General features: G+C 36.9%; 2 non-coding genes across 2 annotated transcripts; one reads left to right on the forward strand and one right to left on the reverse strand.

Annotated features, from left to right (window-relative positions):
* Nucleotides 1-276: 276 nt before the first annotated feature.
* Nucleotides 277-348, reverse strand: Trnag-ucc. The gene has a single exon. It is a non-coding gene; the product is annotated as a tRNA-Gly (tRNA).
* A 9,764-nt stretch (nucleotides 349-10,112) lies between these two features.
* On the forward strand, nucleotides 10,113-10,184 carry Trnag-ucc. The gene has a single exon. It is a non-coding gene; the product is annotated as a tRNA-Gly (tRNA).
* Nucleotides 10,185-24,553: the final 14,369 nt, after the last annotated feature.

A 24,553-nucleotide genomic window follows, 5' to 3' on the forward strand; every position in this document is an offset into this window, starting at 1 on the left:
TGCTACGTAAACTTTAGTGGGTGGCTTCCTACGTTTTACCTTTTGAGTACTTAGTAAATAGAATAAAATAAAAAAATCAAATGTTGCTCTATCTAGTACCTACTAGAGGTACAGGCTACCTACCTACCTGCCTGTACTAGTTAGTTAGTTTAGTCTAGTAGTAGTTTTAGGTAACTAGATAGTTTTTTCAATTTTCTTAATAGTTAATTTAGTTTTTATAAGGGTCAATAATCTTCAATCACATACTTTGTTAATAATGATTTTCAATAAAAAGTGTGCGTTGGCCGGGAATCGAACCCGGATCAACTGCTTGGAAGGCAACTATGCTGACCATTACACCACCAACGCCGTGTCTGCTAGATCGAAAATTGCAGACATAGTCTGTGGGAGGTTTTACGTTACATTTTTGTATAATTATTATTACTAGAGATCGCCCAATGGTCGAAATTCGACCTCAATTTCAATGACATTAGGACTACCTATATTTTGTAAAAAATATTGACTTTATCTTTTTTTTTTCAACTCTTGTCTCTGGGACTCAGCTGATCACAGACTGGCCGTGTAAGCATTGTCTAATAATATCTTAGATTCAATAAAAAAAACTATAATCCATTTTCTTTGTCAACTTGTTGTCAACAGACTTCAACCATAAATAAAAGAGTATAATTTGTATGTATAGGCTTGTCACTCAAAAATCTGTCATTTCTCATGTGTGTGTGTTGTAGTGTGTGTAATGTTTTATTTGTTAAAAAATGTATGATAAAAGCATAATTTCAAAATAATATTAGTTCGATGCACTACTTCACCATATAAACTATAACTGTGCAAAATTTCATGCACCTACGTTTCCCCATTTTTCGTAAAAAGGGTTACAAAGTTTTTCGTTCGCGTATTAATATTATGATGATTCAAATGTTTCCATTATTTATAATATTATACATAGTTGGTACTCGTATAATATACAGCTTCAGCTGGACATACAAAATACAAGATTATGTGTATGACTGTATGTATATTAAAAATTACTCTACATAGAGCACACACAACAATTGAAACTTATAAAATTAAAATTAAAATATCCATGCGAAATGTGAAAGTGTGTCTGTCTGTCTGTTACCTCTTCACGCCCAAACCGCTGAACCGATTTTGTTGAAATTTGGTACGGAGATACTTTGAGTCCCGGGAAAGGACATGGGATATCTTTTTATCTCGAAAAAATGTACGGTTCCCGCGCGTTAAACGAATTTTGGCGCAACGGAGTTGCAGGCGTCATCTAGTACATAATAATCATGCTGAAATCGAAATCATGATCGCGATCCGTGACAAAAATATATATTAGCATAATAACTATTAAACATAATAATATTATCGGTAACTAACTCGACATGCAACGTAACTAGATATAGAGATAACATTCGAAATGATAAGGGAGTGTTTACCTAAAGTTTTAATTGTTAATTTTTATAGTTGGGTATTTTCTAGATAGTTTTTCAATAAAAGTAACAAATATTTATTTACAAATTGATCGAAAATAGGAAAATTAAGTGAATATATGCTGTTAAAAAAGTGTCATGAAAAAATAGAGTCCTACACTCTATCCAGAGTTGGCCTCTTCGCGTTGGCCCATCATAGAAAATACAGGCAATTATGAAAGTTATGTAAAACGGCATCATCATCATCATCATCGTTAGCCTATTGCCGTCCACTGATGAACGTAGGTGGCCCCCAATGTGCGCCAACCATCCCGATCTTGGGCAGCGCTCATCCTTTCGCTGCCAGCCACTTCTTCAAAACGCCTAAGCGTAGTATCTACTCTAACACTTGTCTGCTCCATCTACCGTCTTCCCGTCTGCAGACATGGCCAGCCCACTTCCACTTTAGCGTGCTAATTCTATAGGAGATGTAGTTAACTTTAGTTATTTGGCGAACGACTATATTATCCACCAAATTTTATCCACCAAAAATGGCATATTCATCTTTGATTGTCCATAATCGACGTCGATCTTCCTTACTATATAGACAATTGACCAATCATGGAGAAATCTATGATAGCATATTATTATCGACGTCAAATATGTTTACTGTAAACAATTGACCAATCATGGAGGCAATCATGACTATCCATCATGATCCAGCGTGGTTAAAAAATTAGAACAACTCGGAAATGTAACTCAATTAGGGCGGGTTCCGCAAAAACTTGGTGCAAACAAAACTGTAACAAACTGAACCCTTGTTGGTTTGTAACACAAACATACTCATTAATATTATGTTTATGGACATGTATAGAAGGGACACCATGTAGGGATGTAATGTGAAGTTTTTGCGGACATACAATAATATACTCAGTTCATTACAACCACTATAATATTTATTATGTATTCTAATGCCTCTGCAGTCCAGTGGTTTAGAGCGTGGCTCTTGACTCGGAGTTCGTTGGTTCGATCCAAGTTTGGTTAGGACAATGCAGGCCGAGCACCTGATTGTCTGACAAGTAAGATGATCCATGCATCGGATGGGCATGTAAAAAGTCGGTCCTGCGCCTGATCTCTCGCCAGTCGTGTCAGTCGTCACCCGTCTCATAACCTATGATTATGAGAGTAAGGGAAGAAAGAATGCTCCTGTGTACTGCGCACACACCTGAGCACTATAAAGATTACTCCTGTTTCTATGAAACTGGAAACCGTCACTGAAACCGGTGTGGTGGTATTATTATATGGTCACTCTGTTTAATCGACGAACAAGAGAGATGATAATATTCTTTTTATTAATCCTTAAAGTAGTATAAAGTTTTTATTATAGTTTGTGCGTTATAAGATGATATGGGTGGGTGACATTCCTTGCTACGGGTTTTTTTTACAAAAAAACAAAAAAAATCAAAATGTAATAAATTATATCCATCTACAAAAACAAATGTTTCCTATTATAGTAAATGAATAAAAATGAAATGTTGCTAAATGCTTACTTATTAATATAAAATTATAAATATTAACTGTGAAATACATAGTGATTATATTCTCTTTGGTGAAATAGGAGTAAAAAATTTTTGTTACGAAAACATTTGAAAAATGTTAGATGCATGAAACGGAACTTATGTCAATAGAGATTGACTCTGTTGAATCGAAATCAAATCGATAAAAAGGGCGGCCATCTTAAATCGCCGGCACCACTGAAATGTCAGTACGAAATCGATAATTTCGATTGCAATTCCTTTACGAAGTGATTCGATATTTTTAAATTATCGATTAATTTTTGTTAGGTAACTTCCCTACTATTGTCAATTTTAATGTGTCACGCATATCATCATAAAACGCACAAACTATAATTATCTAAATTCTAATGATTTCGCCCATCAAAAAAGTTGCCAAGCTTTCTTTATGACAATACTTTTACATATCTCGGAATTTCCCAAATATTTTCCAGTTACTAGGGACCCCTTTTATCACGTGACCGCAACATGCGTAACGCCATGTCAAGAAGTCCATCGTGAAAATTGTGGCACTTGACACTGGTGAAAGACTCGAGTGTTCCGGCCGGTCGAAAAACGGTCGAGTGCGGCGATTAGAATAAGGACCAACGGACGATGCTAGAAAGTTTGTAATGGACGAAATATCGCTTAAGATGTGTGTCCATTGTCCTTGTTTTAAAACATTCTTTCTTTCCTTCCTTGCATTATGTGGGGATGATTAAATTGGGAATGATATGAGAAAGTCAAATAATTGCGCTTTTAGATTGGGCTTACGTGCACGAGCGATGGTAAATATACCATCGCTGGTATTTACCATGAAGCTATTATAGAGCTCTATAATAGCTTCATGGTATTTACTATTGGTAATATTATGCGTAACGAACAGAAAATTGAAATAGTTAGGTCATAGATGCATAGGACAGTAAGAGGTCACCCTTAGAATAGACAAAGTTACAAATTGATAAACGGAACTCTGCCATTTTGCTGCTAAAATGTAAGTACATATTTCTATTATTTTGCAATTCTATCTTATTCTGTGGGCATGTTAAGCCCACTTCTAAATAGCTGTTTTTCACGCATTTTTGACAAAACCGCCAAAACAATGCCCATAAATTGTTGAGGACCAATCCTCTAAACCGGGCAAATAGGTTACAAGTGTATAGGCGGCCTTATTGATGTAATATGATTGGCCGTTGACATTGATTTGCGCGAAAACACTCAATACATCTAGCGCAACTATTTAACACTTAGCTAGGAGTTAGGATAACGCACTACATAATAGGTGGGAACGATCCTGTGGAACGATCTGATAACTGAGGGCATGATCCCTTTGACTGACAACAAGTTATGGCAAAGTATAATTTGCGAGTGACAAACAATTCTGAAACGGATACTACAAATGCGAACTTTTCTATCTGTGTGCCTGTTCTGAAAAGGGATTATAAGATAATAGAGTATAAGAGTATGGAGCCTTTTTAAGAACTCAGACATAAGACAGAAGACAGAAGGATTTTGTGAATATTTCAAGAGCCTACCTGTTGCCAATATTCATTACTAGTAAAAAAGGTTAAAATAATCGGTCAAGTGCTAGTCGGACTCGCGCACGACGGGTTCCGTGCCGTTATAGAGCGCAAATAGGGAAAAAATTGTGTTTTATGTATGGGAGCCCCATTTTATTATTTATTTTATTTAAATAAATTTTATTATTTAATATTAAAGTACACATATAATTGAAGATTTTGTGAAAATTTCAAGTGTCTATATTATGTGAAAATTTCAAGTGTCTATGACCAAAAAATTTACTATTGTTATATGGGAGCCCCCCCCCCTTAAATATAAATTTTATTTTGTTTCCAGTATTTGTTGTTATAGCGGCACCATAAATACGCAATCTGTCAAAATTTCAGAAGTCTAGCTATAGCGGTTCTTGAGATACAGCCTGCAGATAGACAGACAGACGGAGTACGGACAGACATCGAAGTCTCAGTAATAGGGTCCCGTTTTTATATTTTGGGTTATGGGTACGAAACCCTAAGAACCCTGAAAGCCAGATAAACTATAAATCGACTCTTATTAAAGAAATGTTATGATTTAACCTTTTAAAAGGTTAAATCATAACATTTCTTTAAAAAATAACCCAACTATCCTTTTACCGCTTTACAACAATTATATTACACCCAATAAAGTCATAATCCGTTTTAAATACGACGGGGCATATTTACTTTCATGTCAGATAAAAAGAGTTCTATTACTTTCTCGTTTATTTCTTTTTATTTATTATTTTTTGTTCTTTTCGCTTTCGGAACTCAAAAAACAACGGAACTTTTTTAAATAGAATGTGCAATAAAATATCTGACGGTTTGTTGTTTTGACTAAGGACTAGCCGATGTTAAATGTGTTCATTTTTTTGTAAACACGTGTACTATTGTTTTAAACAAATTACTGTATTTTCGTGGGTGAAAGTTTACTTTTCTAATAATAATCCGTTATATTTCACTACTAATAGAATATTATGTAAATAGCATTTTAAGTAGGTTGTAACTTGTTAGTTGTTACCATTTTAGTGATGAAGCACACCAATCGGTCAACAGCCAAGTGGCAACACCATCGTTTTTATTTAATCATCCATTATATAAACACGAAAGTATATCTTTATCTATGGTCATAATATATTTTTTCGCTGCACTATAATAATTAATATACTTACTTAAGTATGAATTTCTGTGCAACAAAGTGGTAGGTGTCTGCACACCTAGCATTAATAAAATAATGTTGTTACAAGTTGATATTAAAAGGTTTTTTAACATATCCCATGTAAGCCTATGATAAGGCGGTGAGGCCGCGGTATGCGAGTTATCTCTGAGGAATCCTTAAAAATCCCGACGACAACTTTATTATACCGGCCCTATCACATATCATAGAGTAACACCACGTAGAGAATACAACAGTTACTCTCTGGAAGTGCCGACTGAGGTAAAACCAAAACAGCAGCAGGCATTACTATTACCGCTTAAAATTACTAAAATTAAAGGTTTTTTGCAGTCTACATTTTCAGTACGCAGTAGAAAAAAAATGCCATTATTACTTCCACTCCTACGCCGCGCCTGCGGCGCGGCGCTCTATTCCCCGCCTTACGAATTTTTAAGTCACGTGTCTTGACGCAAGATTTTTTTTTTCATACCATAAATCGCCGCTACAAAAGTATTAACTACAGCAGTAATAGGACATTCGTTTCAGCTATTATGATAAGACCGAGGTGTGATTTAGATAGAAATTGGTAAATTAATAAGTTGAGCCGGGAAGATAAAAGATAATTTTCACTTTTAAAAAATGTACGGCTTCATTGAGAATCGAAATGCATTTTCTGCGCAAAATGATGAAGAAGATGTAACGTTCATATAACTTTGCTTTTTCTTTCCCAAATGTTTTTATTATAAATAGCAATATTCGCTCACTATCTAACATTAACCTGACCTACCATAACCTTAACTTACTCTGTCGCCCAAAAGCTTTTAATGCTATCTGTTTTCGGTAGACGGCGGAGACAAATTGCTGAGATTATATGCCACAGTGGCGTGGCATGGCATGGTATGGCATGGCGATAGTCCCAGACCCTAAGGTCAATAGTATAAATTAGAATCTTCGAAAGAGCAAAAAAATTTTTGGATGAAGATAATTTTTTACCCGACTGTACCAGAAGGTAAACATAATACTAATAAATGTATGTAGCTATATTTCTTTGACATATTCTAGATATTTTTGACATGTTCTATACCCTGGGTAGTCTTGATCCTAGAATAAGAAAGGGTTCTACCCTGTCGTATTATTCCGCGTGGCTATTTCATATTTTCGTTACTGTTAAAAAAGGCATTCAAACAAAAAAGCTATTAAAGAATGACAGATTTATTCTTAACAGTAAAACAACAGATGATTGACGCAATGACGGACAGATGGACAGATTTAATAATAGTGTACCGTTACCATTTACACCTTCAATCATAATGAAAAGAAAACAAAGCAAACTAAGTTGGTTATCATAATGCATAGAAGAAATAATTTGGCGCTAATCAAATTGGCCATTTTTTACGTATTTTTTACGTAGGTACTGCCTATGAATGAACTCCTCTGATAGTACAAAGGTTATCATAGACCGATGTTTCTACTTTTGAATGGTCCTTTAATTACCAAGAAGAAAAAAATAGTCATCATGCCTATTAGCCCTTTTACACGGTCGTTATAGATTACATTGGTCTATACTCTATCATAATGAACGTGGAGAGGCGCCAATTACAAAGAAAGCTAATTCAAAACCTTACAACCAACATTCCCAGCTAAATAATAGGCTATCTACATTGAAATGGTACTCGGGCCCTTCTCCCCGTATTACGCGGTAAGCGCTTTACGACTTTGAACTATGCGAATAACTCTGCGTTTGAACTTGAGTTTAACTGCTTGAGTTAACGCGTAATAAACCTCAGGTAAGTTTGTGCATACCGACAGCTATACAAGAAAGTAATATATTGTATACATGTTCAGTATTATATTGATTTTTTATGATATTACAATTTGAAAATGTTACAAAAACGGATAATTAAAATTAAATTTTGATAATTGAAAAATACTTACTCATCGTTGCCCCCAAAAAACAACGTTTCCATACAAATAGTGTTTGAATATTTTTCTTTATATAAAATTAGGGGGCCAACGAACTAACGGATCACCTGATGGAAAAAATGCGCCCATGGACACGCAATGTCAGAGGAGTTGCCAGTACGTTGCCAGCCTTTTATATACGAAAGTCTGTTGCTACGATGTAATACACCTCCACATAGACTAGCTAGTCAATTTACAATAATATTTACATCTACAACATTTTAGCTAACCGACTCTACTATTTTTGATTATAGAGTTTTTTTTTAATCCAATATGTTAGATTAAGTAATATCATAGCAAATCCACAATTTCATAGCTTCTCTTAGCATGGTTAGCGTGCCTAAGAATACGTCTGGTGTGTGCATTCTAGCATATAATTCATATTTACTAGGGAAAAACATGTGTACTTACCTCTTACAAGTTTTTAAGGTACTGAGAGTATACAGGGAAAGCGAACCATCATCTCAAGTAGCAGAGGTATTTGCTGATTATAATATTCAAGTACTAGAAACTATAATGTTGTACCGTGTACGGTACTCTTGGTTTAAGGTTGCTGTTTGTTCTTTGAGATGGTAAGTTGTAGATAGTAGTAGTAGATAGGACTTACGTTATGTTATTTTATTTGTAATGCAAATATAATAATATAATCCTAGCTTTTCCTTATTTTTCTAGAACTTATCTTTTCAACTACTATAATGTATTTTGTAATTGTAACCTTTAATAGAAAACTCAGTAGAAAATCATCACTTATTAAACGCGAACTACCGAAGAAAAAGATTCATCCATACAGGAGATGAAATTTTTACTTTGAGTAGTGTATCTGCTAACTAACTTGCTCTATAATGGTACGGAACCCTTCGTGCGCGAGTCCAACTCGCACTTGGCCGATTATTATTTCTTTATATAATATTTTACTGTACAATTCCAACGTGTTTTCAAAATTTTCGGAAGTGACATGACTTGAATACAATTACTGTCTTCATCAATGCTTTATCCGTAATCTGACCCAAATCTGACCTATCATGTCACAGAACTCACAGTAAGCTCACGCACGGAAAACCCGGTGAGTCAACATATTACGATAACCGATGACAAGTGATAGTTCAGCTTGGTACTACTAATATACATATATTCTGTGGTTCAGCGGAAGGAGTTCAATGGTGTACGTGAGCTGGCCCTTTAACCAAGACCTTATCTTTATCTCTTCTTTATAAAATCGCCCATCAAAATATTGTATGGAATTGAAAGAAGCGTTCTTTATAGTATGACGTTAACTCGTCTAATGTCAATTCCATACATTTTGATCGGCGATTCTATAACGAAACGATAAAGAAAGGGTCTCGGCTAAAGGGCGTTACATGTAGCTACAATCAAATATATTGTGTCGAGAGGGGCGCGAAACTTAAAGACATTTTGCTTCACTTCCCACCCACTACTACGCAGTCAAGCCTATCGCCTCTTGACCCTATATTTAGTAATTATTTTCCAAAAACAACCCCTTCTTATCAAGTAGAACAAACCCTACATCGACCCTTAGGAACCCTTAAGGTTCCCACAACAACTACTCTTACGGAACCATTCTCAAGACCGCCCTTCATTCAAGAATAAACTTTTAACGGCACGCATTAAAATATAATTTACCTTATTGCGAATTGAACTTGTGCTTAAGCAAATAAGATGTAAATTTCTTTAAGCAAATAATTGCAACTCGTCACGAGTCGGCTGATGCACCTGCTATAGGAATTAGGATGATTATAAATCGAAGACATTAACTAAGAAATTAGATCGTAGAACATCGTAATTCGTACCTTAAAGTTTCAAACGTTGCTCTTTTCTTTACTAATTATTGTCTTGTTGCCCACCTCTTTATAGCGCAGAAAGAACACTTTTTCAGTGACAAAAGTTATCCCTAGTATTTTCTGGGACTTATAGTATATATGTTCCAAATTCCTAATTTTATATGTGGAAGAGTCATGCTTCGGCACGAATGGGCCGGCTCGACCGGAGAGATACCACGTTCTCACAGAAAACCGGCGTGAAACAGCGCTTGCGCTGCGTTTCGCCGAGTGAGTGAGTTTACCGGAGGCCCAATTCCCTTCGTTATCCTCCCCTATTCCCTTCCCCTCCCATCTCTACCCTCCCCTATTACCCTATCCTCTTAAAAGGCCGGCAACGCACCTGCAGCTCTTCGCATTTCGATGCTGCGAGTGTCCATGGGCGACGGAAGTTGCTTTCCATCAGGTGACCCGTTTGCTCGTTTGCCCATTATTTCATAAAATAAAAAAAAACATCAAATTCGGTTCAGTGTTTCAAGAGTAAAAAGTATACAAACAGAATACCTACAACTTACTTCAGATACACACACATTCGCATTACAATATTAATAATAGGTTGTTATCGAATTTATATGTGGAATACGTGACTGTGTAATAAAATTGCTTAACTCTAAGAACGATTTCATATTATCAACTTATATTAGAAGGAACGTATCGGCGCGTTGGTGGTGTAATGGTCAGCATAGTTGCCTTCCAAGCAGTTGATCCGGGTTCGATTCCCGGCCAACGCACACTTTTTACTAGTACACAATTGAAAATTATTTTAATCAAAAAGATATTTACATACCATAATATTCAACGTCCGCTGTCTTTGTCATGCGATTTTTCCAATAGGCATTCCATTGAAAGAAGTCCCGCGAATAATTTTTAATTACTATACAACAATTATTTTTAATATTGGCTATTGTAATTTACATCTGCGCAAACAGTTGTTCCTCCTTACAAGCGGATATCTTAGATTGCGGCCTTTGCGGGCAATCTTCAATTTAATCATACAGTATCTCCAAAACTCTAACAAAAATGGCAGTATTATGATAATAATTATTTATTTGAAAGTAATTCCCACATCTTTTCACGTTTATTATAATATGACCCCGTTACCCTAGTAGATAACACAGTAACCTAATATTATGATCTCAAAACTGTACAGTCAACATTTGTTACTATAATGTCGTAGCAAATTGTACGCTGCTTACTGGATGAGGGACTACTTCGGTACGAACATCTATACTAATATTCTAAATGCGAAAGTTTGTCTGTTACCTCTTCACTCCCAAGTCCCAACCGTTGCACCGACTTTGCTGAAATTTGGTATAGCTATGGTGATATAACACTGATACTTTCAACTTTGAGTCCTGGGAAAGGACATAGGATACTTTTATCCTAGGTAAAAGAATCTTGGTGCAACAGAGTTGCGGGCAACAAATGCGGTAGTTAGTAATATTTTATTGCACAACTCACAATATGCACAAGTTCATGGGAACGTGGATGCGAAATAGCTGTCGGTTAATTAGCGATACTTTGAAGAACTTGCAAGGCCAAATGCAAAAGGTTACTTGGATAATGTTGACAGGACTGTAAAGCAGTTGTCTCTATGATGATATTTTACAATATGGTGGGCTCCAACTTGGCCAAAGGTATCCATTACACGCTCATGTAAGCAAAAATCAAAATATCCAGATTTTCGTCAATCCACTTCATGCAACCGTCTGTCACGCTCTTACATAGTTAGGTAGGTTATCCATCAGTCACAACTTACAGCCATGACTGTGGTAAAATTGACAGCAAAACCTACCGTGTAATGGATGCCCAGCCTTGTAGTCATGTACCTTAAAATTGTCATCAATGAAATGGTCACTCATTGACATTCTCAACGCGTTGGTACTACGTGTTGTTTACTGATGGTCGTGGATTACGCCGAAAACACGCGTGCTAAATGAAAGTAGTTTCGCCTAATAGTATTACTCATACACTCGTAAATATTTCTAAGCGAAGCTAGTGATGGGCAAAACAAGACCAAGACAGTCTTGGTTTAGGTATTTCTAGTACAGTCTTGGTCTTGGTCAAATCTGCAAGTTCTCGGTCTTGGTTTTTCTATTTTTGGGATAGTTTCGGTATCGGTATTGCTCAACTAAGCTAGCTAGCGAACAGTTATAAATACGAAAGAGTAGAAATACTGACAGATGTTAGAGGCAAAATGACAGATATCATAATTAATATATTCAATCTAACTTTGCCTTTAATTTCGCAGAAATAATGAAACTTGGTTAAATATTTTTTTAGATAGTAGAGCCTTTCTATAGATATAAAGGCCTATCGTTGTTGAAACTATTTTGCCGTATGATTGTAATTTCTTTTAAATATCCGTCCGTCCGTCTGTCTGTCACCAGGATGCACACAAAAAACGCGTAACATTTGAAATCTGTTCTTTATATTATGTATTTCGTAACGACAAAGTATACATTTTTTTCCATGAATGTAACGTTACTATGTACTTCGAAGTTTAAATTTATTGAGTGACTAGTGCGCATGTATCATCAATTAATTTAACGTTCCCACTGATTCCCAGCAACGTTTTCTGGAACTCTGGGAATCCCATCTTTCATTGTTTATCGTATAAGATAGTGGGAAGTTTGAGTCATGTGTCTTAAACGATCACTGCAAGCGAGAATATTAAGCTGATAAGAATAATGACTTGAAGAGTCTTTCCGAAAAATATGATGCAAAAAATGATAATTATGAAGATGAGAATTATTTGAATGACAAATGTTTAACAAATAGAAGGTACTGTACTAACACTAATATTACTATGTAATAATATTGTCTAAAATACCTACAGCATAAATGTTGATACTTATTCAGTATACTATAAACACAAGAAGAATTTTTATTATTTCCTAATTATTTTACAAAAACTAATACTTACAAAGACTAGAACGCTGTAGGTATATTTATTGAAACACCTATTGCTGCTGCAAATAAATTCTCAACCTCTATTAGCCCTGATAATATTTTTTACGAGACTTACACAGTTTCTTTATTACTGGTTTTACATTAAACAAAATATGCTCTACTTAAAACAGACGTCTCAATTAATATAACCTCATACAAAAAGTATACAAATGAAGACCACACCGCGTCAGAACCGCGTCAGTTTTTACGCATATCATTATACCCTGGGGCATTCCTCGCCCCCTAATTTAGTATAATTCACACTAAAACGTTTTTAAGCTATAATTGGAAACCGTGAAATTCGCGTCAAAATATAATTGAGACCACACGCCTTGGGTTTGCGGTGGTCGTCTACCGGAGAGAGAGTTTGAAAGACTGATAAATTATAAGCTTAAATCGTGCATTAAGCACGATTTACTGTCATAATTTGATGTAACTCCACAAATATAATGTAACTCGCTATTCGGTTTGCCATAATATAAGTTACTATTCGCCTGCATAAATTCCGAATCGTATATTTTTTCGCAAACAAACCAGTCTTATCTAATATCCGCCGTCGTCTACTTTATATTTGTACCAAATTATATTAAAATCGGCCCAATATGGCTAGGAAATATGCCTAGGAACCCGAAGGAAAGATCTTTAGGTCGAACTTTTTATGATTGACGTTGTACATTTTGGTTGTTGTTGATTGTTATGCTACGATGCTATTTCCAGGATAAAAAATTAAATATGTTAGCCGATTTTCAGACTAGAGGATAAGCACACGAAAAAAATCGATCGGTATAGCCGTTTCGGAGGAGTAGATAATATGGTATTTAAATAATTTATTAAGTACCCCAAAGTTCCCTCGGAAAAGGTAAGTAAAACGTTTTCTTGAGAACTACACGCCCGTGAAAGGACGATGTGACACTATTGAAGTGCATAATTAGTATTCATAACGCAAATTCGATTTCGGCGATCTATGACTAGCGAAAAACAATGTATTGTACTGAGAAATCTTGATTTTATGATTAAGCGAGTCGAAGAAAACTTTATGAGCTCATTACCCATCAACAAAGAGATCACGTACTTTAGTATTTCTTCAATGTCTGTCAATTAAACATGAAATTACTAGATGACGCCGGCAACTCCGTTGCGCCAAAACTCGTTTATCGCGGCGGAACCGTACATTTTTCCGGGATAAAAAGTATCCTATGTCCTTTCCCGGGACTCAAAGTATCTCCATGCCAAATTTCAGCAAAATCGGTCCAGCGGTTTGGGCGTGAAGAGGTAACAGACAGACAGACAGACACACTTTCAGATTTATAATATAAGTATAGATTATATTTTCACTAGATGACGCCCGCAACTCCGTTGCGCCAAAATTCGTTTATCGCACCGGAACTGTACATTTTTTCCGGGATAAAAAGTATCCTGTGTCCTTCCCTGGAACTCAAAATATCTCCATACCAAATTTCAGCTAAATCGGCTCAGCCGTTTGGGCGTAGAGACAGACAGACGACACATTTTTGCATTTATAATATTAGTATAGTATAAACTCAGACCAAATAAAGACTTTTTATATCTTGGTATGAATTATATCTTTTAGTGCAAAGTAATGATTTTAAACTTTATCTTCATTATTGTAATACCAGTAGTGTTAGCACGGCGACCAGCGGAAATGCGAAAGTATGGACAAACTGTGGAAATAAACCTAAGGTGCCGTTCCGATCTTTTTTCGTTCCGAAAAATTCTATTAAAATGCCACTTTATGTCACACTATAGTATAATATGTCATAATGTAGGATATTATTTGAATTTTTTGAACTATAGTCTGTCATAAAGTGGCTTTTTAATTGAATTATTCGGAACTAAAAAAGATCGGAACGGCACCTTAAATTTATCTCCACAGTTTGTGACTATAGTCTGTCATAAAGTGGCATTTTAATTAAATTTTTCGGAACGAAAAAAGATCAGAACGGCACCTTAGGTTTATTTCCACAGTTTGTCCATACTTTCGCATTTCCGCTGGTCGCCGTGCTAGCACTACAGGGGGGTATCACTCCGCCGTTCCGCCGCCGAGCTACAACTACATACAGAGACTCGCCGACGTCGCGACGATAGTTTCTTTCCATCAGGTGACCCGTTTGCTCGTTTGCCCCCTTAATTTATAAAAAAACACCTTCCATGATCCAGCCTACCAAATACCCGTCCACGGCTAAGCTTTTTGATGGGGTTTTTATCCATCCATGTATCCTGAGTTTGGAAATGTTTGCCACACTGTCGAAATAGCAGCCATCGATTTCACGAAATACCAGCGGCCGGCCAGGGCTAGAATATTAAACTATTAAATTCCTGCTCTATTGTTAACAAATAGCTTGCGTCGCGCGGCGTCGGGGCGCGTGCTGCCATATAAATAGAAGCCTTAAGCTTCATACACATTACGACGAGCCGCATTTTTTAACAAGTTTAATGGCCCATCGCCCACTCGATTATAAAGGCACGATAAATGCGGCCCCCTCCGCTGCATACAATTGCTTTATTGTTACTACCTTTTCCTCAAAACTTTTGACTATTTCCAAGTACAAACAAGTTGTAGTAGCCTAACAAAATAGTCGAGACGTAGAGGCATTGTTGTACGAAAACTGTCTATTCGAAATTCATCTTTATAACAAAGCCATAGAGTTTAAAACATTTTGTACTCACATACATATGGTGATCACGTTTCATTGATGAATAAGGAAACGAAAACAGCATGAAAATAATATATTACACAACTTCCTACATATGGCTTCTGGGAAAAGTCTAACAAAAGAGTTTTTTTAACCGTGGCTCGATCGATTTTAGCTTAGCTCGGATTTCATTATGAAGTTTAAAAAATAGCGGTCCAATTTTAAAATAGCAGAAGCTAGTATTTTAAAATAACATTCGAAATTCAAATTAATTTGTTACTGGCCAGGTTGATTCGGGTACGTGAACTCTACGTTTTCGCGTCTGCTTCGTTTCTCTCATAATATCAAACTCAGAGAAAAACAATGTTATTTACATAAACTAAAACAGATTGTTTGCGCTAAATAGTGCTTTTTCATGTTTTCCGTGTGTCTGCTTAAATAATATTTGTTAGAGCAAAAAATCAGTAAACTGTAACTATGTCAGTGAATGTACTGTTGAACTACTTAAGTACTTACCTACTTAATTTTTTTATGATAAATTAAAACATAAAACGCGACCCTATTACTAATGATTTCGTTGTCTGTCTGTTTGTCTGTCTGTCTCCATGTAGGTCTACAGCTAGATTTCTGAAATTTTCACAGTCCACAGATTGCGTATTTCTGTTGCTTCTATAACAACAAATACTAAAAACAATATAAAATGTATATGTAAGGGCTCCCATACAATATTTTTGGCCTGTTAAAACTTTCTTTTTCACTTGCACAAAATCCTTAATTATACGTGCACTTTAATAATCTATAATATAAAAATGAGTCGCTGAATGTGTTGCTAAGCGCAAAACTCGAGAACGGCTGAATGGATTGGGCTAATTTTAGTCTTAAAATATTCGTAGAAGTCCAGGGAAGGTTTTTAAGTGACACGAAGTTCACCGGGACAGCTAGTTAATAATAAAGTTAATATAAAGTAAAAATTTAAGGACATAAAACAAGTGATACGAGTAAAACATGCGGTACGGAACCCTTCGTGAACTTCGGAACAACTCGCACTTGGCCTTATACTTCAACAATAAACAAGATCGGAACCAAAATATCAAATATCAATTTACACATCAGCTGATTTCATAGATCAAACTGGGTTTTAACATTAGGGAAAAACCTGGGACGTATTGTAATAACATAAATCTTATTGGGTGTTTGCATATGTGCCAGATACGATTCCGCGAATTAGTTTAGGATAGTTTATATAGGCATAAATTAATAGAGATGACGTATCTAACTCATACGGTTGTAGTTGTTACTTGTTGCCCACCCATTCAGCTAATAAAATCCATTCATAATAAAAGAAGTAAGTACTATTACTCTTAACTATAGATGTGATGAAGAAAAACTGTATGAATATAAAATATGTAAAAGGTTTATTTGTTACGTCTCTTAGGTGCTAGCTACAATTTTTGTCGTCAATTTTAATCACAAAGGTACGTCCACAGACATCGATCAAGATAGATACCGCATGTCACTCCATTTGTATGAAAACGAGCGTGCCTCTTTTTTATAGCTACTGTGACGCACCGATGATAAGAAAAGTGCCCATTATCTAGGCCAACTTTCTATTTGAATTTCTACAGCTCAATACGGCACTTTTAGGCATTTAGGCATTTTTAAAATTCCGATTGACGTCCGATTCCGATAGCAGATTAAAGAACAGACTTTCGAAAGACGAGCATTGCTCGTCGTTTGGGAGTGCGATATGGCACGCGAAGTACATGCGGTATCTATCATGATCTATGTCTGTGGGTACGTCCATGCGAAGAACTCGACAAATTACAGCAAAGCAAGCAAAGGCAGTTGAACCTTGGTCAAAACAAAACGAAACATGATGTTTCCTTTTGTTTTGACCAACATACTACCAAGTCTGCCACTTAATCATACGAAGTTTTATGACGTATGCCTCGTAGTTTAGACTTTAGACCACAGTATAACTATATTATCACAGAATACTAAATAGTTACTACGTAAACAATTACTTTGTAATAGATCACGAGTTTCGGACTTCAGAGTGTATAATAGAATTAGCGAGACAGTCATTCCCCGACTTTACTTTGTCACTTTTTCTACACATGCAAACTAGTGATGTGCTTTGGCTAATCGATGATTTTTATCGATGCCTTTGTTCTTAAAAACAGATGTAAGAAAGTTGTATAAAATATGATCTGTGATCTAGAAGATAATGATAATAGAAAATATAAAAAAACAAATTAACAGGTTTTTAGTTTTACCTTATTGTCGAATTTAAAATGACAGAATAGATGTGATTCCCCATACAAAGAAGTCAATCAAAAATTCGTTTAACATTTTTTTTTTTTTATGAAATAAGGGGGCAAACGAGCAAACGGGTCACCTGATGGAAAGCAACTTCCGTCGCCCATGGACACTCGCAGCATCAGAAGAGCTGCATGTGCGTTGCCGGCCTTTTAAGAGGGAATAGGGTAATAGGGGAGGGTGGGGAAGGAAAGGGAATAGGGGAGAGTAGGAAAGGGAATAGGGTAGGGGATTGGGCCGGTAAACTCACTCACTCGGCGAAACACAGCGCAAGCGTTGTTTCACGCCGGTTTTCTGTGAGAACGTGGTATTTATCCGGTCGAGCCGGCCCATTCGTGCCAAAGCATGGCTCTCCCACGTATAAAACATACAGACGTAATATTTTAAACTCGACGTAACGTTCAACTTGAGTGACACAATTAATTTAGCCGCTTATTTCAATCCCACTAGACTCGGTAGAAATGACGTTTTCCAATAATCAGGTTACCTTTAAAACTTCGCTTTTACTACGATTTTTAACGTTTTAGACTGAAAATGTTAAATGTATGCTTTTAAATAACTGCTTAAAACCTAAATTGCGGCTCTATTTGTGAGTTTTATAATTAGGCCATAGTATTTACTTACACATTTTTAAGATACTTTTAATATTATTTAATATCATCAACGACTCAGGATCATTTAAACGTCACGCGGTGATGTAATTGGATGCATTTATAAAAAACCTATTAAAATGGAGTTTTTAACACACAACAAGATACATAATATTATTATTATAAATAAATAAATAAAATTATATTGACTTGCTTACTGCGGTATCGGGCAAGACTTTTCCCAGTTAAATCCCGGTTAAATAGCTCTTTTAAAAGTGCAGAACAACGTCTCGTGGCGTCGCGTCGCGATGTAAATTATATTTGACCCTTATGGAAAAGATTTGCCTAAAGTACAGAATGCATATTAGTACAAGTACTTAAAGTAAATAGCGCCTGTATCAAATTTTAGGTTATCGATAGCTCTCATTGGTCACATCACTACAATGCGTCACCAAGTCTCGCACGTTCGGCCTACAGCTAATATTGAGTTTGCGACGTGCCGCCGCCGCGCCGTCTAAATAAACACGCGTACTTCTCATTCCTTCGATGTATAACAATAGCACAATATAGATGTATACAGTAGAGTGTAGACCATCAGCAGCCACCACAATACAGGCATATTGGGCGTACAGGGGCAATCGCAGTCTCTTTTTTTTATGCGCAGGGGAAACCCATTATGGGTGCCCCGGGTTGGGGATGTGCCTCAGTTAGCTGAAGCACCCCGGGGGTATGTGGGACTCTTAGCCACTAAAACCACCTGCAGTTTGCCTTCAGCCGTATACGGAGGGATGTCCTGGATCTGTCTAACACAGGACTCCCTCTACGACCAGCCGGTCTACCTCACAAGGGACTGGACTTCCACCAAGTTAGGGAACGCTTGGGCAAACTAAAGCGTTCCCCTCGGCGCTGGGACTAGCTAAGCCAGGCAGGTTTCCATCCTGATCCGGAGCCCGTGGGACGGTAGTTATAAAGGTACGCCTCCGCACTCCCGTCCTACGCTGGCGGAGCGGAACGGAGGATGGGTCATCCTCTCTGTTCCGCTCCGCGGGGGTGATCGCAGCCTGAAATTTTGGAGGGTGTCACGGGATTGGGGACACGGATAGGTAAACACGCGGTACAGCTTAGCAAAAAAGAGTATGGCGCTGTGACAGCTGGAACTAAAAGATTTTATTTATGTGAACATCACACTACTTGTCAACACTAGTACATTTTGTGTCAAAAGTGCGATCAAGCGTAGCGTAGGGTTGCCTATAAATTATAATAAAAGAAGCGCCCTCATTTAAAACGCACTATTTTTTGCCAGGCTGTACCTATGTCAAAATAAAACATCCGCATAGTAATTATCTAAATTTTTAGGCTCATGTCTCCTGAATTCTGATGGTTGCTTTACCATGTTTGCTGAAGCACGCACACTAGCATTAATTCAAATTATTCAAAGCAGCAATAAAATGCAGTATCCAGTCGCACGAGCAAAATAATATAAATAAAGCCTCTGTGTTAAGCAACATCGATTTCAAAAGCACAGCTAAGTTATTTTACTATATGATATTTATCTGTGACAATTGTTGTCCATTATTTGATAATTTCGTAAACAAATACTTCTGTTACCATTATACTTTTGTGACGTTTTAGTCAATGACGAAAGTTTGCAAATCCTATGCTAAGAATCAACTTATCGTGTTAATTACACATACTTACATTACATTTTCAACCTATTCGAAAAAGCAATGACGACTGACGACTGACGAGACTTCTAGCATAATATTATGTTCAAACATAATGTAGCTCTATATTTTTTACACATACGTATAAAAATTCAGAAAAGTCTGCGTTTTTGCATAGATATAGACACACCGCACGTCTGCATTCATCCATTCGAATATCCATCCATGCCTGCGTTATAAGTTATAACCTATAATACAATTTTGGTATATCGACAGATTACCTATTATTTCATCGTCCCTATAATTAAGGATCAATAAAGCCATTAAAATATAAATATTTTAATTCAAATTGATTATATAACCATTCCATGAAGGTGTAACCTAACACTTTCCACCCCCGACTTCTCAGACTAAAAAAACTAAGATAACATCTCTGCGGGAGAGACATTTATCACTAAAAGAAAGAGATAGAAATGGTGAAGAATGAGAGGCAGAGACAGTTGTGTAAATATTTTGGTTTTTATTTTAGACGGGGTCACTGTATCTGATTTATTACCTGGACCACCACTAGTTTGTTTAAAAAAAGTCCTCAGGGAAGATTCATTTCTAAGCATTAGAAATTTAGAAATTTATTCTATAGGTTGCGTCTAAATTATGCCATGGACACATTCAGCCTGAAACCAAGTAATCTGTGCTAAAACGTCGACATAATAATTCTATACCTTTAGTAGTCCGTAGTCATTCCCAGCCGATTCGCAATCAAAAATATCGACAACGTAAATAAATGGAATAATCGGCCAAGTCCAAGTTTTCGAAATTTTCTGAAGTCTAGCTATAGGTAGCAGTTCTTGAGGTACAGCCTGAAGACAGACAAAGAGACTGACAGACGGATAGACAACGAAGTCTTAGTAATAGGGTCCCGTATTTACCCTTTGCCCTTTGGGTACGGAACCCTAAAAAGTATGAAATTTAACAGAAGGCATCGCGCGCGCACTATTATAAATCGATGCATTACGTCATATGCATCGATTTGTAATAGTGATCCACAGAAATGAATCAATCAATCTTGTTTCATTTCTGTGGTCAGATCCCACACATTAAACATCGACAATTCGAATGTGTCTTCTTGAAGCTTTCATACTTTGCGTAATTGTTGTTGTAATACCCGGAACTGTAGAAAGACTCTACACTCTACAGACACAAGACAATGCATGGTAAAATAATTGTTCTCTTCCCTTCCTTGTAAAAGGATGCTATTACTTACAGACTCTACAAAGCAAAGAACGTAGGACTGTTCCAAATCCTTTTAGTTTTTCATGAAAATTTTATACGACCCACTCGTTTAAATGATATAAGGTATAAGGTGTATTTTCTTTTGTGGAAGGCCTATGAGGACTAAACTTATGTTTTTGGGTATGTAAGTTCCGTACAGAGAGGACTTTATGATATCTTAGGGCAGTTACAAATTAGCGATCGATCGCGTCGATCTGTCGCAAATTAACTGGATAAACCCCATTAAAAGGGGTTATAATATTTGCTTTCCAGGAAACCAGTTCAATTGGTCACTTATTTGCGAACGATCGTTCGCAAATAAGTAGCTGCTCACCTGTTTTGTTTCTGTTTTGCGAATACTTCAAAGACAATCGTTGTTATCATGTTTATTTATGGCTATAAACAAGAGGCAGCAATGACGAATATACCACCAATTTGGCGTCCTTATTCTGTTCCAATGACTCTGTTACCTAACAATGGTATTATCTTATTTACGACCAATCCATCATCCAGGGGATACTGCGCGTTATATAATTGTACTCAATATTTAATATATCTGTATGCGGAAGTAGCACCTAATTTTTCTGCTACGGGATTGTCAGCTCTACGACAGGAACCTAAGGTCGTAAATTGGGTAGGGATTGGCAGCAGGGGTGCGATTCTGTCCCGAATGCGGCGTAACACTTTCGCCATCCGTTCGAAATGGGAGCGAACGTTTGTTATTCGCCTAATACGATTTTCGCCGTTAGCGAGCCACGCGAGATTTAATCCGACGATATATCTCGGGATGGATCTTGAGGATTATCGTGAGGTGTGTTGCATATTGGTGTTGCAATAGGTTTGTTAATAGTTTGCAATATTCTCACATGATAAGTGTTAGGTTTAGGATTCAAGAGCTGTTTTGAGACCTGAGTATTAAACGTTATCTTTGTTATTGCCCCTAGTTATTTGTCGAAAAAACTTTCTATAATTGTTGAGTGAGAAATATACATTTTAAATAATGCATTCTTCTTTTATTTAAAGGCCTTATTCATGGAGCCTCCGCACTCCTGTCTATGCAGCATCTTCAGTGCTCTATGAGACATGAGTAATGAGTATAGTATTTTCCCATAGTTTACATCTTCTCTACATTAACAACAGCTGCAGTTAATTTGATTGTTTTCAGCACCCTTAAAATTAAAACAACCTAGAAACGATTAGTTTTCCCTTGAACGTCCACAACCTCAGCGTTACATAAGCGATGGAATATCACGAAGACTATTTATTAGTGTTTACTCAAGGTGTCTCGAGGAACAAATGATCGTCCGGTTCTTCCGGCTGGCCTTTGCAATTTCGATCATATATTAATATGGCCTTGAGATTTATCTCGGGACGCGCGCGCGGTGTGAGCCGGGGTATTGCACATTTATAAGGTCAAATTATATGGGTCAGACGAATTGTCACGTGGGACTTTGCAGTTCCGATCTGTTGCTTTGTTGCTGTTGCTCAGTATGGCAGTACATATTAGACTGCTCAGGATGGTAGGGCTGTTGTCCTGCTGCTCAGTTTCGCAGCATGGCAAGTTGGCAAATCATAAGTATGGCAAGTTGGTAAACATCTTGTGTAACCACTTTTACTGCAAATAAATGATTACTGATTACTGAAAATCATAGGAAGGCTATTTTTTTTTATTCAAAGGGTCGTTTATAAGTTTTCTGTCGATATCCTTATTTATTTCTTTTACTAAAATTTTGTATAAATATAGGGTACGTAAATGACTTAATATTAATTTGTAATTATGTATAATATTTGTGATGCTCACAGACATAGATCAAGATAGATACCGCATGTGTATGTACTTCGCGTGCCATATCGCGTTCCCAAACGACGAGCAATGCTTATCTTTCGAAAGTCTGTTCTTTAGTCTGCTATCGGAATCGGATGTCATTCGGAATTTTAAAAATGCCTAAATGCTTAAAAGTGCCGTATGGAACTGTAGAAATTCAAATAGAAACGTTGGCCTTGATAATGGACATGTTTCTTATCATCGGTACGTCACAGTGGTAGGAAAAAAGTGACACGCTCGTTTTCATACAAATGGAGCGACATGCGGTATCTATCTTGATCTATCTCTGTGGTGATGCTTCAAGAATTTACATCGTAAAAGAACGTAAATTTGTTTCAGGTTTCACTTATCAGAATTTATCACGGAATCTTGCATAATATCTTTTTGAGCTAACCCCCTAAAGCTGTACTCTGCTGCTTGTTCTTGGATTTCCTGTAACTTTCTTCAAAGTTTTCACTTTTTGTCGAGTAATGTTTTCAATCAAGTATGAATTAGGTATTCAATAATACTCGTAGGTACTATACTAGTGGCGTAAGCTATACTGATTGCATAATTTATGAAGACGATAAATAAAAATGAAATTTTAAACTCTGAAGCCATTCCTTGTTTAAATCGAGTCATAAACGTCTTATTTGTAGAAGTATGGTGAAAACCACCACAGACTGTAGTGTGTGGTAGTTTTTACCACGTTTCTAGCAAGATATACTTACTAAATTGTTTTTTGGGTGGAGGCTTCAAACAGTAGGCAGGAAACTCTTTTGTTAGGAAGGGTATCTAACATAGTAACTTTTTAGATATCTGTGGAAATACTATAGTCTAACCGGCCGCCTGGACGAGCAAGGTTATTGTCAATATCACGCTTTAATTTTATTGAACAGTTTATTTGACAATTAGTTTTTTTTTTAATGAAATAAGGGGGCAAACGAGCAAACGGGTCACCTGATGGAAAGCAACTTCCGTCGCCCATGGACACTCGCAGCATCAGAAGAGCTGCATGTGCGTTGCCGGCCTTTTAAGAGGGAACAGGGTAATAGGGGAGGGTAAAGATGGGAAGGGAAGGGAATAGGGGAGGGTAGGAAAGGGAATAGGGTAGGGGATTGGGCCTCCAGTAAACTCACTCACTCGGCGAAACACAGCGCAAGCGCTGTTTCACGCCGGTTTTCTGTGAGAACGTGGTATTTATCCGGTCGAGCCGGCCCATTCGTGCCGAAGCATGGCTCTCCCACGTATAGATTGAAGCAAACACTTCTATAGAATTCTCTGCATTGAAGGCGCGCGAGGTTCAATATCAATACTAGACGGTCAATAATATTACATACACAATACGTGATATTGTTCAATATTATAGTAGGTCTAGGCGCCCACAGTGCCAATCTGTCAGTCCTGTCTTGAAAATCATAGATATTGTCTAGAATGTCATCGAACTATGGCGACACAAGTAATTACAGTCGAACCCGCGACCCGGCGCGGGCGAGTGCAACAGCGTACTCGGAGCCGCCACTAGAGACGATTGGATAAATCAATACGATGACTGACGTCTGACAGACGCCACTGTGGTCTAGAAACTGTGCCCAATGGAATACAGGGTGCTTAGTCAAGTTACATTCAATGGCTTACACTCTGCCCAATGTAACTTCAAGACCCTGTAGAATCTGTTTACTTTAAAACAGGATGCTTAGTCAAGTTGCATGCGATGGTGTGGAACCTGCGCCCAATGTAAAACAGGGTGCCTAGTCAAGTTACATTCGATCTTCTAAAATCTGTGCTCAATGCAGAATAAGATTTGTACAAACATCAGCCACCAAACTTTAGGCTTATGCAAAT

Source organism: Aricia agestis, chromosome 6, assembly GCF_905147365.1.
Source record: "Aricia agestis chromosome 6, ilAriAges1.1, whole genome shotgun sequence".
Lineage (NCBI taxonomy): Eukaryota > Metazoa > Arthropoda > Insecta > Lepidoptera > Lycaenidae > Aricia > Aricia agestis.